We start from the raw sequence: 12,476 nt of genomic DNA, 5'->3' as shown, positions 1-12,476 counted from the left end.
GTGTAACCCAGGGAAAGGGTCCCTAATGTGAGAAAGTGCGCCTAGCTAGGGCTGTGATGGCACAAGGTGCCCACAACCATCCAGTTTAGCAGACAGCCCATAGCCCAGAGCCAAACATATCCCACAAAGTGAATGATAGTGGCTAGGGAGAAGGTGTGGCTGGGATGCCCAAAGGATTTACTAGAGTCAGTGAATCTCAAGAAGCCTCTGCTAGTCAGTGGTGTTATTGAGTCCCATGCATATTAAAACTGCTTCTTCCCAGAAAGCACAGACACCAGCCCCCATTAGCATATGGGTAGGAGTGCATTTTGTAATCACCCTGTGCCAGTGGGGTGACACTTGTGTCCCATGACTGTTCTGCTATTCCGAGGGAGATTTTTGTCCCTTAGATGCCACTCATTAGCTTTCTTTGTAACAACAAAGGAGAAAAACAATCATCTCTCACCCCCATCCAACATTGTTAATTTAGGGTTCCTGCAATTCAGTGCTATGCCTGCTGTTTAGATGGCAAGTCATACAGTAATGCTGGTCAAAATGCCCGATCCTGCACATCATCTTTAATATAGAATTTTCTTTCAACAGATATTAGAGACCCAGTTCTGCCCTCAGTAGAGTGGGTCAATTTTCTGAGAAAAATTTCATAGGAATAATTTCTGGATGTAGTTTCCAGACCAGAAGAAGAGCTCTCTGAAGCTTAAAAACTTGTTTCTTCCAGCAACAGATATTATCGCACCCACGTTGTCTCATATCCTGGAATCAACATGGCTGCAACAACTACTGAGCTCTTTCACAGTTTGAAGTCCTTTCTATGTTTAATAGAAGTATTTTCTTGTGAAAATCCAAGTGTGCTTTCTCAAGCACAAGAGCTTCTTTAGGAAACAGTAACTTTGTTTGAGTCCTCTTTAAACGTAGGTGTAGTGAGGCAGTGTGGCTCCTCACCACCCCAGAGAGGGGAAAGCCCTTCTGGACACTGCAGTAGGTGGAGCTAAGGAGCTCTGAGCCCGCCGCTTAGAGGGTCAGGCGGCACCCTGGAAGTACAAAGGCTCGACCTCAGAACTCACTGGAGAGACAGCTGCTGGGGAGACCAGATGCCTCAGCCTGGCCCACCAGTGGGAAGCCCTGCGGCCCTAGGTGCACCCAAATACTGGCCCGACCTGCCCTGCACCCGCTACCCGGAGGAGCTGCCAGGCCTGCCCCACACCTGCTACCCAGAGGAGTTGCTGGATCTGCCTCTCGCCAGCTGAAGAACCCATGGTGCTGGATGCCCCAGAGGACACCACCGTGACCAAGGTACCACCGGGGGGGAGTCTGGAAGTATCCCAGCCGACCCTAGTCTGGCTGCAGCACTGCCAGAGCCCATGTCAGTGTGTTGTGGCCAGGATCCCCATTGATGCAGCAGCGGGTCTTCTGCCACTGTCAGGGCTCCAGGCTGGGACACAGCAGAGTGGGAGGGCCTGTGTCCCCCTGCCACCCAACTCGCGAGTGGCAGCCTCCCCCTGCCCCAGGCCCTTTGGAGGCCTGAGCTCATTGCTACTGTTTGTGTTGCTATTGCTCAGCCCTGCCTGAGGGCCTGAGCCCTGACTCATAGACTCTAGGACTGGAAGGGACCTTGAGAGGTTATCGAGTCCAGTCCCCCAGACTCATTGTTGCCCTTCTCTGACCCAGTGCCTGGGCTCATTGCTACTGTTTGTACTGTTACTGCTCCGCCCCTGCCTGAGGGCCTGAGCACCTGACTCATGGTTGCCCTTCCCTGACTTAGGGCCTGGGCTTACTGTGCTTATTTCAGTTGCCACAAGGGTCGTCAAGGGAGACTCCCGCGGCAAGACTAATTCCTCCAAGACATCGACATTGTATAGTGAGGCAGTGTGGCTCCCTGCTGCCCTGGAGAGGGATGAGCCCCAACTAACCTCTTTACAGTAGGTTATATGTGATTTTGATATTGTTCAAAATATCCTCTAGAAATATTCTGTAAACATGTAATAAATAACTAGGTTCGAAGCTATCATAGGTTTCACCCCCACTCTGAACTTTAGGGTACAGTGTGGGGACCTGCATGAACACTTCTAAGCTTAACTAGCAGCTTAGATCTGGTCTCGCTGCCACCATCCAGACTTCTGAGTACCTGGAAAACTCCATGGCCATAGCAAAACTGATTAAACACAGAAAACTTCCCTCCTTCCTTTTAAAACATCTTGTTCCCTCACCTAGGCTAGGTGAACTTCTTAACCCTTTACAGGTAAAAGAGGCATTAACCCTTAACTATCTTTTTATGACAGAAGCAATACTAGCAGGAAAGGGATTCTGTAATGCAGATGGCACTTCTTTGTGTCTGTTTCCACACACAAAAGATGTATTTCCACTTCACTGCACAATAAATTGCAATGTCCTTATTATATAGGGACAGGGATTTAAAAAAGATTACATGATGCTGGAAAGTAAACAGAAGCATGACAGGCAAGAGATAGCAGTATGATCATCACTCTGCTAAAGAAAACTCATCAGTCACCACTCACTTAAGGGAAAACAAGTTACAACAAAGAAAAAAGAAATTGAACTAAAGTGAAATGTTTAGCACACTGAGTAGATTACAGCAAGAAATTCAAAATGGAGCATGTCCATTATGCTCTGGAAAATCCCGAATGCTGCATAATGAAAAATGTTTTAAAAACAAACAAAAAAATGCCATCCCAAAATTGAAAGGAACATGATACTTTATGCTGAAGCAGCCCCATCCTGAGGCCAGCCAACCTCATTCTGTTCTCACTACCATCTCTTGGGATGGACTTGCCTCTTGACACTTAGTGGGATGAGAGAAGATTGAAGAGACTTGCATGCGGATTTACTGCTTAGCATGCTGACAATTTTTAGACTGACATACCTGCACCCTCAGGTTATGTTATAGTTCTGAAACCCGGGCACATTTGCAAAGCTTGTGTTAGAAAGGAGTAGGATATTTGGTTCCAACTTTGGCTCCTCTTTGTGTATTTTGTTATATATATAGGAGAAAATTGAAGAGGGAATTTAGGAATTCTCTTAGCATATTTCTAATGCACTGTTCTACGTGCTTTTTTGCAATATTACTTCTAAGATTCTTTGCCAGCTGATCATGTCTCCAAAGCATTTTACATAGGAAAACAAAATAGATTTCTCTTCACTGGCAACTGGATGGAGATGGAGGGAGAAAACAAGAAAAACCTGTGCATTTTAGGAAAAAACACTGACAAGTGGTTTGCATGAGTTAACATCAGTTTACTTTGTCAAGGGTATCTTTACAAAGAAAAGGGCTAGAGATTTAGTTTTATAAAAGCCCTTAGATTTCTATTCACACTTTTGGTCTTCAAGGATTTCTGGGGTTGAGGCCAAAGCTGCGCTTCTAAGCACCTATGGCAGGCTCTGCCAGTGTGCTCAATGGGGCAGAAAAATGTTCCCCCTTCTTTATTTCCACAATGTCTCATGAACTTACATCAGAATCAGATGCATACCTCAGTAACCTCCAAATGTCAGTTTGCATACATGCAACCAGGAAGCATCACTAGTACCACTAATGTGTCAACCCAATTTTCAAAACCTTGTGCTATATATCCATTATTTGTTTACCTTTATTTTTGTAAATAATGAAAGAGGATAGTCCTCAGTGACAATTAAAGAGCTGGAAACTATAAAATGTAAAACATCTACTGTTTTGAACCATGCATCTTAAATTTTCTTACAATCAAGAAAAAGTTTTTACTCTCTACCCAATAGATGACTGTAAGCATTAAACTTTTCCACACTCCACCAATAATAAATCTCCTTCAGGAACAAACCAAGTGTAACCCACATGCTTGCATTCCCAGATTTAGTGGTGTAAATGGTGGATACGTACATAGTTATTGTTTTAGTGACTGCAAACTTGCTGGAGCGGGTGAGATGACTCTGCTGGGTGGGCTAGATTCATCCACAAATTGAGTGTGGCAGGCACAAGGCTTGTTCATTGGCTGTTTAAAGCTGCTTGGGTGATTTCCAATGTGGGCAAGCTGCCTGACAGGACATGGTCCAGAGGCACTCTCTTAGAATGGAGCCATTGGGATCTCAAGGGGTAGGAATTAATAAATAGAAGGAGTGGAACCCAGGCTGGAAATTCAGCATGGTAGCAGCACAAGAACCAACAGGGTCTTCTATAAGGATAGTGTTCCTGTGACTTTACCATTTTGTTGGATTTAGAGTGCAGGCACCAACACTCCATTGGAGAAGATGATGAGTAGAATTACTGCAGCCTGTGCAAATTGTAGGCTGTTGCAGAGACTCAAAGGGAATTTGAAGGAGAATGTGGGACTATTAATTGTTTCCCATGCAACAGAGAAAAGTAAATCCTCCCAGAGAAGAGATGTAGCAGAGTGCATGTATTTGCTCTCACATAACAGTTTTGCAATTTTGCATTTGAACTTGTAATCTTATAATGTCTTGAAAAGATTAACCTCTGTCTGGTTTGTACCACAGCAGAAAGGTAAATTGAGATACAGGAAGGGGAAAGAAATACTGTCCTTGTTATTAGCATTTTGCCTTCCCCAAACCTGCTAAATACACGGACAATTTCAGCTCAAAAAGAAAACTTTTCTGAAAATTAGAAGCATGTGAAAACAGAGGTCTTTAATGTAACCTAAACTATAGTGACTGCTTATAGATGCCTGCTATAATAAGCTTCTAATAGCATCTTGTTAATCACACTAATGATTTGCACAGATGGCAAATGGAGTTTAATGGTCAGTTATGCTCTACTTGCATGAGCTAGTCAAGAAAAGCTGATTTTTATAAACCAATACCTACTTATTTGAGTCTTGGTTGCTATTGTCCTTTTACTAACATATCATATCAAATCATCAGTAAATGTCAGAGTGTTAATGAATATAAATGCTTCTTTACTGTATGTTGCACAATATGGATTTCTGCATATTTATATCATTTAAATTTTGAGAAAATGTTACCTGCAATCCTGCTTTATTTTAAATAACAGTTGGAGGCTGTTATGAGTTCTGCTTACCAGTTTCTGAAGAAAGCCACAATTAAAATGCTACATTTGAGTCTGAGTATTTAATGCATGCTGCTATTTAAGTAGAATATCTATATGCAAGTATGAATGAAGAACTAATTTTCTGAGGGCCAGATTCAGCCTCTCTTGCTCATCTTGAATAAGGTGGTCCCATTAGTTTTGCTAAGACCTTTTGTGGAGGAAGGTGCTATTCATCACAGAATCATAGAAATGTAGGGCTGGAAGGTACTTCAAGAGGGCATCTGGTCCAGCCCACTGCATAAGGCAGAATCAAATATACCTACGACCCTGAGAGTTACCTTGTTGTAACCTGTAATCCTTTGTCTTGTTGGTTTAGATCGTTGATAGTCAGACTACAGCTTGCAAGCCACAAGTGGCTCTTTAATGTGTCTCCTGCAGCTCTTTGCTGCACATGATATTAAAACACTGTGTGATTTAATTATTAACCAATCTAAGTTATTAACCAATCAGGATGCTTTTACGATGGTATTAAGCAGTTAAGTTATCAATTTGCACCAATTTATTAACTTCTTTGCTGTGAGAATAATGATATATATATGTAAGGTTCTTGGGAGGCCACGGGCCTAGCCAGGGTGCTCTGCAAGAACAAGGCCCACACACACTGTGAGTTATTGGCTTTAATGAAGGTAGAGTGACACACCTGCAACGGGGACTCCTGGCGTTGCTGTCACGGAGGCGGGGAACCCAGCGCACCAAAGCTCGGCCTGGTATGGAGTCCAAAGGCGGGACCAAAATCATGCAGCTATATAGATACAAAACACAAACACAGCACATACATAAGCAAATAGGGGCTTTCCACAGGCTGTGTCCGCCCCTTGGCCAAAGGCCAGGGACTTTCCACAGGCAATGTCTGCCCTTTGGCTAAAAGCCATACAAAATGGTCCTAACCAGTTCAGAGCAGGTTATAACTGGCGTGCCATGTCCTACAGTGACCGGCCGCCGAGAAAGCGGAACTACCCTAGCTAGGCCGTAACACAGTCTTTCGCGGTTCCCTGCAATATATATATATATATATTTTCCGACATACTGTTTAAATATGAATAGTACTATGCTAAATGAAACAATGAATTCACACTACTGTGGCTCTCTTGGGTAATGCTGATTGACTCCTGAACAACTGAAGTCTGGGAATCTCTGATTTAAATAATCTCTTTAGTGCATGGACAGTCTCTAAGTATGTGTTTGTATAACAGCTAGCACAATGGGACCCAATCATGGGTGGGGCCTTCAGAGGTTAAAAGCCTGTTCCTGCTCCCATAATAATAGTAGTCCAGTTAGTGCTTGATGTGCTAACACCTGTCAAAACTCAGTTTAAAATTGAGCACATAGCTTAGCATCATAACTCCGGAACTTTTAGGACTTTAAAAGCTTCCTCTTGTACTCTGGTAATAGATAGACTCTTAACAAAGATTAATGCCAAATGAGTAACTTTTCTGTTTTTTTAGAGACTTGAATCTGGAACAGTCTCAGCATGTACAGATAAGCTGACACACAGAACCCTTGGTTTGCCCCTTTGCTTGGATTGATTTTAGTATCCATTTCATTGCGTTGTGCTGGTTATATAGAGGCTGTCCCTGTGCATCAGTAGAGAGAGTTGCATGCCTATAGAGGAGTGGTTTTCAATCTTTGTTCATTTGCGGACCCTTAAAAAATTTTGAATGGAGGTGCGGACCCCTTTGGAAATTCAACCTCTGGTCCGCAGACCCCTACCATAGACATCTTAGACTGAAAACTGACTGAACAGAATTCAACTATAAATATTACAAGTGCTAGGAACAGCATTTGACACAGTGTGAGAGTGGGCACTAAACTGTGTGCTTCTATGGAAACAACAACACTTCTGGGGTTTGACCTGTTGGTGGGGGTATTCACAGTCTTTTGATTAATCAGAAAAATGGAATGCCTTTTCTGAGATCTGAAACTTCATTTTCATAGTCACCATTCAGAGACCCCTTACACATAGTCTGCGAAACATCCAGGTGTCTGCGGACAACAGGTTGAAAACCACTACTATAGAGAACAAAGTTGAACCAAAAGCTATTCACTCCAGGATGTCAGCTTTTCTTCTTCCAGATTGCACCTATGCATGAGATTATTTAGGAAGTTGTCAAAGTATCAAAGTATCTGAGTCAGAAAGCCATATGGAAAAGTTCCGTAGAATTTAATAGCAAATGCTAACTTTTCTATAGTTTTGGACCAACTCCTAGAATTTCGTGAGGATTCATATCCCTGTGATAGAATTCTATAACCTATTAGAAAGAAAGAAAGAAAGAAAGAAAGAAAGAAAGAAAGAAAGAAAGAAAGAAAGAAAGAAAGAAAGAAAGAAAGAAAGAAAGAAAGAATTAAATTCCTTACTAAATTTAATAGATGAAATCCTGACGCCACTGAAATCAGTAGGAGTTTTGCCTTTGATTTTAGTAGGGATTGTATTTCACTCTGTAGAGTTTTAGGTTTCTGTAGAAACCTACTGGTGTCATCCTTATTAAATTCTATAGGACTTTTCCATGAAATAAGATATCAGGATAAAATAAGCAAGTATTCTTGCCTGGCTCCCCTTCCTCTCCACCCAAAGTCTTCAAAATAATACAAACAATATATAAAAATGAAGGATCTGTTCACATCAATCATGCCCTTTCTATTGTATTTCTGAAAGTCACTCAACAGACTTTCGCCTTATGTCTCTTTACTGATGTGTAGTTCAGTTGTGGCCAGGAAAGTAATTTTCACCTCTTCACTGGAACACAAAACTACGTGGATATTTTATTAATATGCCTCTTTCCACTTTCAGTGGTACTCCACTTGATTTATAGTGGCTAAAAACTCAGCATACTCCCTGAGGGTAAAATGTAATCCCTGTGAGAGAGCCTGAGCAAGGAATGAATTCCGACATCCTTGCAGTGACACGTCAGAACAGACCTGAGATAAGTACACCACAAAAGGGTCAGAGGATCAGGACAGAAAAGCAGCCAAAAGGCTGGACATTTAACCCACTAAAATGGGGCTGGACAGTCTTGTGAGAACAGGCTTTGTTGTGAGATTTTCAGTACTTTCAGCTTCTGGACAGGCTGTAAATAGCAAGAGAAAAGCATTTCTCGCAACATTTAGGCTATTCCCGTTCTGGTCCCAAATGGATCCAGGCAGCATAAAAACAAAAATTAAAATGTAGTTTGTGCAGGTGAGGGCTGGTAGAGTACCTTTGTTTTCCCAATGTTGAGAGAGAGACTCAGGCATCTGCAAAAAGATTTAGGATGCTTTTCAGGTCGGCCTCCGTGTGTGAAAGAATGACACAGTCATCTTCATACTGAAGGTCAGTGATGCCAATTCTTGTGATCTTAGATTCTGTTTAGAGACATCAAAGATTGAGAAGTTGGCCATCCATACGATACTCAATCCTGATTCCATCAGGAAGGAGGTCACGAATGAGGATCAGGATCATGGCAAGGTAAATGGAAAAGAATATTGGAGCAATGACACAGCCCTGTTTGATACCGATGCAAATGGTGAAGGGTTTGGTTTCTGAGTCATTGCACAAAATGGTGGCAGTCATCCCATCATGGAGTAGTCTGATGATGGAAATGATTTTCTGTGAACAGCCAAACCTACACACCTTCCATAGGGCATCATGACTGATGGAGTCAAAGGCTTTGGTTAGGTCACTGAATGCCATGAACAGTTCCTGCTGCTGCTCTCTGCATTTCTCCTGAATCTGTTGTGCCACGAAGATCATGTCATTGTGCCTTGGGATGGCCTGAAGCCACACTGTGATTTGGAGAGGAGTTCCTTGGCAAGGGAGAGGAGGCAGTTTAGTAGGATCTGGGCAAGAATCTTCCCTGCGATGGAGAGGAGAGCAATACCTCTGTAGTTCCCACACAAAGATTTGTCCCTTGCTTGAATATTGTAACAATGTTGGTGTTCTTAAAGTCAGGTGGAATTTCTTCGCAGGTCCAGATTTTGTTGAGGAGTTGGCAACGTTTGTGCTAGAGTATTGTTCCACAAGCTTTAAAAACCTCAGCTGGGATGTTGTCTGGGCCTGATGCCTTGTGATTTTTTGTCTGCATGATGGCATGCTGGACTTCCTCAGAAGATGGAGGATCAGCAAGGTGTTCCATTGCAGAGCATTGTGAAATAGGCCCGATAGTGTCTTCAGAGACAGTGGATTCGCGGTTTAGTAGGCTCTCAAAGTGCTCCTTCCACCATTGTTTAATGGCTGCATTGTCCTTGAGGAAGGTGGAGCCATCCTGAGAATATAAGGGGGTTGGGCCTTTGGAGCTTGGCCCATATATAGCTTTTGTTGCTTGAAAGAAGCTTCTCATTTCATCCTGGTCTATGAAACCCTGGATCTCAGAGGCCTTCTCTTGCCACCACTTCTTTTTGATGTCACATAGCCTCCTTTGGACTTTGGCACAAGATAGTACAGCCAGGATACATGCATGATGTCTGTAGAGTAATGGAGCAACCTACAGGTTTTACAGTACAATAGCCTTGAACTACACATTTCAGAATGACTGAGAGTTTTGTCATTTTTCTGCATGCAAAGTGATATTTATGGAATAATAGACAACTCCTAACAAGGTAACTACTACAAACACTGCCACCACAGGGACAAAATGAGACTATATCTTACTCCATCTTACAAGAAAGTCTTCCTATAGGCTGAAGTTGTTCAAATCAGTTCCACAACAGAGCACTTTGTCATATCATTTTGGGGTCTTAGTCCCTTTCTTGCCAGCCTGTGCTTCTTACTATACTTTAAATCCAGACTGACAGGATAACTGGAATTATGAGGGCCAGAGGAGCAGATTTCTAAGTCTGTGAAAATTATAAACCTTTCACCCTTTAGGAAAAACAAATGGTTTCCAAAGCAGTTTTACTTTTTAAAAGTATAATTGACAATCTTGTTCAATTAAACAATATAATTATTTTAGAAATGTTCTATAGGATTTAATAGGACTTAAACTCATGGGGTCCTATAGAAATTAAATAGGGTTATAAAGAAACTGTTCTAAAAATATATAGACTCTAATATCAGAGGGGTAGCCGTGTTAGTCTGGATCTGTAAAAGCAGCAAAGAGTCCTGTGGCACCTTATAGAGTAACAGACATTTTGGAGCATGAGCTTTCGTGGGTGAATACCCACTTCGTTGGATGCATGATCATGCTCCAAAACGTCTGTTAGTCTATAAGGTGCCACAGGACTCTAGACTCTAACAGAGAGTGAGAACCTTTCTATAGTTGTATGCAGTGTTGTTGTAGTCATGTTAGTCCCAGGATGTTAGTTTTTGTATCTTGGGAAGCATGTAGAAGGTCTCTGGGTTGGGTTCACTAGTGAGGAGTTTGTAGAATTTCATTTGGAGTTGTTTGGGGAACGATTTGATGATGTCATAGAATATTACGGTTTGAAGAGACCTCAGGAGGTCATTTAGTCCATTCCCCTGCTCAGAATTGGACCAACACCAACTAAATCATCCCAGCCAAGGCTTTGTCAAGCCAGGCCTTAAAAACTTCTAAGGATGGAGATTCCACCACCTCTTTAGCTAACCCATTCCAGTGCTTCACTACTTTCCTAGTGAAATAGTGTTTCCTAATATCCAAAATCCTGGGTAAATTGTGGTGTGGGGACTTATTTGAGTTCTTTATAGAAGGTTGTGTTGGAGAGTTGACAATCTCCCTCAGAACGCCATCCTTGCCACCATGGATGTCACTTCCCTATACACCAACATCCCTCACAATGACAGCATATCTGCCTGCTTCAAATATTTATACGACAATGGACAACCCTTAGATATCCATCCCAAACACATCACCAAACTCATCCTCCGTTTCATCCTCACTCATAACAATTTTACATTCAAAACACATACTTTGTCCAAACCATGTGAACAGCCTTGGATACTAGGATGGCTCACCAATATACTAACCTCTACATGAGCCACCTTGAAGAAGAATTTCTGCACACATGCGCTACAAAACCAATGATATATGTGAGCTACACTGATGTTATTTTCACCCTCTGGACAGATGACTTAAACTTCCTCGTGGATTTCCACCACAACTTCAACAACTGCCACCCATCCATTAAACTCTCTCAGGAAAACTCCCAGGCTAGCACCAGCTTCCTCAACACCATGTTCAGCTTCAACAATGGAATTCTATAGACAACTATATATGAGAAACCCACACCAAGAAATCTGCTATTTACAGCCAAGCACTCAGATACCACAGAATATGCTCTGAGGGAAAAATCCAAGATATACACCTTAACACGCTATAAACTGCCTTCACCAAACAAGAACACTCCACCAGAGAAGTAAATCTCATCATGGAATGGGCCACCCAAATACCCTGAGAGAACCTGCTTTGATACAGAAATAAAAACCCCTCCAAACACATACCCCTAGTTGTCACCTACCACCTCACAATGGAACCCACAAGGGATCTCATGAAACTAGTACAACCTATACTTGATGGGGATCTCATCCTGAAAAAAATCTTTCCTGAACCCCCTCATCTGGTCTTCAAACAATCCCCCAGCCTCTCTAAGCTCATTGTCAGAAGCAAGCTCCCCATAGACCAGGACACACCAGCCGAAAGCAGCACCAGACTTTGCCAGGATAAAACCTTCAGATGCAAAATCTGCAGATATATCTCCTCTGCTACCATAATCAACACCCCCAGAACACACCTTTCAAGATCCATGGGTCCTACCAGTGCCTATCACAACATGTGGTGTACCTCATCCAGTGCACTAAATATGTGGGTGAAACCAGAGAATCCTTGTGCTCTCAGATGAGCTTATGTAGGAAAAGGGTAAATGACAAAAACATCCTATCACCTGTGGGGGGAACACTTTTCACAAAGTGGTCACTCTATATCTAACCTATCAGTCCTCATCCTCACAGGCTTTCAACACTTTCAAAAGATGAGGCTGGGAGGTTAAATTCATGACTTCGCTAGACATGAAAAATCACGGACTGTTAGAGACACTAGATTTATGACTTATTACAACAATCTATAACCCACTAAACACCGTCCCCCAGCTGCCTTCTCCCATTCCTTTCCCCCTTATGACTGAAGGATTGTTAATGGGTCATTTCGTCCCTTGAAATATATGTTAACTACTTATGCTAAGCATTCTGTTCCACCTTGTATTTAGCTGTGATACTCTGAGTACATTTCCCAGACCTGAAGAAGACCTCCATGTGAAAGCTTCTCTTTCTTACAAACAGAAGTTGGTTCAATAAAAGATATTACTTCATCCACTTTGTCTTGCTGGCCTTTCTATAGAACTTCTAACCACCCTATAGATTTTAATAGAGAATTCTATCACAACTGTAGAATTCTGTAGCACAGTTTAAAAAAAAATAAAAAAGATTAGTGTTCTCTATTCAGTTCTTACTGTTTGTAAAAATTCTTGCTCTATGAGCATC

The 12,476-nt window shown here is 42.2% G+C and overlaps 1 long non-coding RNA gene across 1 annotated transcript in view; it reads right to left on the bottom strand.

Annotated features, from left to right (window-relative positions):
- Window positions 1–5,788, bottom strand: part of LOC115645453 — a 38,084-nt gene extending 32,296 nt beyond the window's left edge. The window contains exon 1 of the long non-coding RNA XR_003998746.1: window positions 5,691–5,788. This is a non-coding gene — a long non-coding RNA (uncharacterized LOC115645453). The remainder of the gene's footprint in view (window positions 1–5,690) is intronic.
- Between the last annotated feature and the right edge of the window lie 6,688 nt (window positions 5,789–12,476).

This window comes from Gopherus evgoodei, chromosome 2 (assembly GCF_007399415.2).
Source record: "Gopherus evgoodei ecotype Sinaloan lineage chromosome 2, rGopEvg1_v1.p, whole genome shotgun sequence".
NCBI lineage: Eukaryota > Metazoa > Chordata > Testudines > Testudinidae > Gopherus > Gopherus evgoodei.
Note: the sequence above shows the minus strand (reverse complement) of the source record. Positions and strands in the feature narration are given on the sequence as shown.